We start from the raw sequence: 5,465 nt of genomic DNA on the forward strand, positions 1-5,465 counted from the left end.
AATCTATGTGATGAAATACGTAAACGATTGCACTGCTGGTGCTGGAAAATTGTTTTCAATAATGAATATAATTAAATTTTCTAAGAGAAATCGTCTTAGTGTGTTATCATTGGAAAATCAATTTTATTTAAAATTTAATGGCCTTATTCATAAAAAATGAAGTAGGTTTAAAGAGCTTAATAAATCGACGTTTTCATAAATTTTTCAATTTATAAACCTTTTATAAAGCTACTTTATTTTTTATGAATAAAGCCATAAATTTATTGACGGAAAGTTCGTGCCCAAAAATATGTAAATAATAACGCATATTTTAACGTTTTTCTTATAATTATATATGTATTCTGTACGTGTTTGAACTAAGTAGATACTATAAAATAATGTTTGTACAAATATATGGAGACTTAACGTTTATAAACATTATTAGTCAGTTTTCATGCTATGTTTTTTTTAAATAATGGACTTCTGTACTTATGCAATAATGCTTCATTTTGTTTCAATAATTAGTATTTTTCATATAATTGGTTATTGTTTGTGATGAATAATAATTGGACGCACAATAACATGTGTTAATGTTTACAAAAATTCTACCATGCTTTTTTAGAGATTAGCCACAGTTTTTATTAACAATCTACCTATCATTTGGTCTCTGAAGTGACAACACTGGTTGCGCTTGCGCTTTTCTTAAATTCCAGAATCGTGCGCGCACAACGTCCTCGTTTCAACTGAAGTAATCGACTGAATGGCCGAGTCGTTCGCTCTCAGCAAAAGACACTAACACATATTCAAAATATGATAGTGTTAGTGTGCCCATCACTAATCTAGACGCCAAGTGTTTTCATTTGAAATCTCACATTTTGTAATTCAACGCAAGGATCTTATAAGTTCTTAGGCTTAAGCACTAAAGATAATACTCCTATCGATACAGAATATATAAAACAAAATCTTATCCAAATCCGTTCAGTAGTTTTCGAGATAAGCGTGGTCAAAAATGTTGCCTTTGCTTTATACTACGTAACGATAAGATAGCAATTTTAAATAGGTGGCAACCCTACTTAAAAAATACAATTTTTTACATGCGAAGGTCCCGCCCTTTCTTTTGGTGTCTCACTTTGTTATCAAACGAACAGTGATGATCTATAACTTTTCAAAGGTGGCAACACTACTCAAAAAAAAAAATGTTTCATACCAAGAGGCTAAGTATTTTCGTTTGACGGTGACGGTGCAGAACTGACACCTTCGCTTACTAAGATGGAATAAAGTAATTTAACAGGTGGCAACCCTACTCAAAAATAAAAATTTGTGCTTATTTTGAGGCCAATTCCTTTCATTTGACACCTCATTTTTTGTAATCCGACGAACAGTGAAGATCTTATATTTTTTAAACAGGTGGCAACCCTGCTCATCAAAATATTACATTATTGCCTACATATCTCGAGGCTACGCTTTTTTATTTGACAGTGACGGTGCAGAACTGGTGCCTACGCTTATTAGAATTGAATATAGTAATTTTCTTAACAGGTGGCAACCCAATTCAATAAATAAGACATTGGTGCTTTTCTAGAGATCAATCGCTTTCATTTGACACCTCACATTTTGTAATCCAACGAACGGTGTGGATCTTATTGTTTTTTAGACAGTTGGCAACCCTATTAAAATTCTCAGTAAAAAAAGCTCACTCTCCTATCGATACAGAGTGTACTAGAGAAAATCTTGTCAAAATACGTTCAGTTGTTTTCGAGATTACCGCGTACAAAAAATCTCGACTTTCCTTTATACTATGTATAGATTATATCCACCTTTTATATCTAAATAACGATATTTTGGCATGAATGGATAGGCAAATCTCATTTTTGGCACAGATGCCAGTTACGTAGTTTAGCAGAACCGCGATCTGCGAATTTTCATTTTAAACCGCCAAACACTGTGTGATGGCTAATAGTGCGCTATGATCAATTAACCAACTTTAGAATGACCTCACCTGACGCCAACAATGACGGCTGAGTGCAATTAATCTACAAGTCACACTGCCATAAATGGCAATTTCACGGCGAGATAAATACAATGGACACACAAATAGTACAGAGATAAATGCGTCAAATCCATACAGATATGAATGTCAATTCGTTGGTACGCTGGCTGCGAATATTTAACCTCAACTAATTCCATTAAGCACGTTATGTACAAATGTAAATATTTCCTTTAATATATGTATATATATGTGTGAATAAGTACCCTACAAAAAATGCGACTAATCCGGGATGACTTCGGGGCAATCGCAAAGGAACATCCGACTAATACCATTTTTGATCATGCCATATGGAATGAACCCTTCGCTTTTGTTCGTGCATGCCCTATGAAGAGAGGGAAGAATCTTTATATCCGAACGGTTATAAAAATCTACTACTTGCTAAACAAATTTGTACCACACTCTAAAACCAGTTTCCTCTCTTAATGAATGCAAATTTACACACCGTTTTAATTAAATTAAACACTGCTTGCTTACTTTTACTTATCATATATGTGGCGTAGAACAAATTTCAAATTCGTTTTTTGAGTTTTAAACATTTATTGTTCACTTTTTCACAGTTTACACATAAAACGTTTAAAACTTCCTCTAAAAAGATTTCGTTTAAATTTACGCATATAAAGAGAGGTGACCAGTTTCCTCTCCTAGTGTGTGCAAAATTAAACACTGTCTGTTTACTTTTACATATCAAATATGTCACGTAGCGCACACAAGGTGTGGGTTTTGGAGTTAAATTTATTGTGATTTAAGAAATTTTGATAGAAAAAAATTTTTTTTCCATTTCTTGCGCGTCATTTTGTAAGAATTTTTCTTTTTTCTTGAGAGTTCTTTAAAGTTTAACTGCGAATGAAAACATTGTCCTAAAAATATGCACTTTACAGCCTAAAAAAGTTTACCACTGATATGTACTTAATAAGCATTCGAAGATTTAATTTTCTCAACTTCGAAAAATACAAGTTCAGTTAAATTTTCGTTATTCGAAGTATTAAAAAATGAGAAACCAGAAATCAACGTAAATGAATAAAAAAGTCTAAAAATTTCGTGAAATTATTTAATTTATTTATATTAAAATTCTTTTGTAACATTTTGTAACACATTTGAAAGTTGAGTGCATCTTTAACCGTTAATTTTTTCAGGATTTAATGATCGGACCTAAACCCAATTACGGGACGACCCTTAAGGTACCATCTTTCCGGTAAAAAAAGAATCATTGGAATCGGTTCACGCGGTGCAAAGTTATGCGGTGGAATAAATAAAAGAAGTAAAAATACTCCGAAGAATTAATAACCTCCCCTTTTTTGAAGACGGTTGAAAATGTCTGAGTTCTTTGTAAATTTTATGTAAATAAAATGCAATTTATGAAAAAAATATATTCTCGCTTTCAAAATGTTTGTAATTTTAAACATTTTATGTGTATATTTTAAACAACTCATGTTCAAAATCAAATCTTGAACATCTTGTGCGTATACTTGAACAGATTCTGGTTGAAAAATAAACACTTTTCAGTAGTAGTTTTACATGCACTTTTAAGAGTGCAGCTGTTGTCCGAACCGGAGTTCTAAGCGAGTACTTTGTCTGCAAGCCAACGACGCACGTGAGATTTCGTTTACTAAGCGCATACATATCATTAAATCCTCAACTGTACCCGTTAGTGATGAATACGGAACTAATTCATTACCAATTATACCTACCTGGACATAGTTTCCAATTGTTCCCGATTGAGTTAATCTCGGAATACTTTCTTTTTCTACAATTTTTTGCAGGATAGTAATAAAGTACGTGCAAGTTCTATTTGCATGTACATATTTATATATCAGGGGTGGGCAAGGCGGATGCGGAAAAGAGCTACATGTAAATTCTAAATGCTGCAAGAGCCACAAAAAAACAACAAAAACACAAATCTTATTTTTAAATAAAAATATTATTAGAAATGAAAAACATTAATTCTATTATTATTCTAACGTACGTAAGATTGATATTAAAGAAAATTCAAAAGATCCCTTCGGCCAAATCTTCAATATCTGGTTTTACGTCAATTAAAGCTGTTCAAGAGAAAAATATCCAAAATAGTACGCGAACAGAAAATTTGCAGAAACTTGCAAGACAGACGAAGAGCTGATAGAAATACTGTTTAATTCTTAAGTATAAATTGAATATGTTAGAAAACAATTCCTGAAGTCTTATCCTGACACAGTTCACTGACTAAACGAATAATTACTTACTTCTTACAAGTCTAATTAGTCGCATTTTACTTTTTTAACATCCAACCATCAAATCAAGTTTAGGGATTTTGCGCAAATTCCAACCAGCTGTTTTTGATCAGCTGTTTTCTTGTTGGCAAATTGCTGTTGGCAAAAATTTTTCCATCAGAAACTAGCAGCTTTCCCTCATGATGAAATGTCATTTTCTTTTCTCAACTTTTCCTACTTTGCAAGTTGCAAGCTTTATGTTGCATTTCCAAAAACTCTTAACTCTTCTTCGCTTTTCTTAGAAAGGAGTATTTCGGATATTGTAAATTCATCCTCAGTTATGTTACTTAACAAAGGGTTTATGAAGTATGCACACTGAGCTAGAGCTGCCAAACTATCGATAGTCAAGTCCATCGATGTTTTACGGTAGTCTTAAGGGTGACTATCGATAGTATCGACCCATTTCATATGTTTTTTTAAATCCATTTATTTTTCGTTATCTTGCTCTTATAAATTTGTTTATTTTAACGGCTCACGGTTGCATTTTAAGATCGAGAAATATTCACCCGCCGTGTAAAAAAAGCGATTTCATAAATTTTCCCTGCAATTCGCCTTTCGGAAATAAAAAAACATTCTTTCGAAAGGCACTTTACATGCAAGGTGCCACTGTTCATGCAACTACTTTCTGAAATTTCTCAATTTGACAGTCCACTGCATTGTCCGGTCTGACACGCTCTTAAGACGGCAATGTAACCCTGCTATTCCCACGCTTAAAATAAAAAATGACGCTTTTAGAAATAATGCCATGAACCAACTAAACAGATTACCCACCACGGCAACCGCGTATTTGTAATTCCATTTGAGAAAAAAAAAGTTGATAATGTAATTTTTTAATCGGTTGTTTCATTCATACACATGGTTTCATTCGGTTTCACTCACATGGCGGCGAAAAAATGACGTCACTGCGAAAAAGAATACTTGTTTCTCTATGGTTAATAAGCCGATTGTAAGAAATGTAACTCGAGTTGAATATTTCAGAAAAATCCGTATGTATGGCAGTGGCTCAACGTGCAGAAGTGCCTGCTGTTCGGAGTGCGAATACCGTCAGTGCGACACATGATTTTTATTTTTTTCTGTTCTTGGTTTTTCTTAATTACGAAAAAGCCTCTGTGAAGTGCAGAACCAAATCAAACGACGAAAAAATGATGACCTGTGTTCGAAAGTAAACGGCTATCTCTCCGAACTTTCTC

The 5,465-nt window shown here is 33.3% G+C and overlaps 1 protein-coding gene across 1 annotated transcript in view; it reads right to left on the bottom strand.

Moving 5' to 3' along the window:
* The window catches only part of LOC118746191 (SPRY domain-containing protein 7), a 75,755-nt gene that overhangs the window by 1,657 nt on the left and 68,633 nt on the right, over positions 1–5,465 (bottom strand). The gene's annotated exons all lie outside the window — the stretch shown is intronic.

The sequence above is a fragment of the Rhagoletis pomonella genome, unplaced genomic scaffold (assembly GCF_013731165.1).
Source record: "Rhagoletis pomonella isolate Grant_MI unplaced genomic scaffold, Rhpom_1.0 Rhpom_scaffold_00001, whole genome shotgun sequence".
Lineage (NCBI taxonomy): Eukaryota > Metazoa > Arthropoda > Insecta > Diptera > Tephritidae > Rhagoletis > Rhagoletis pomonella.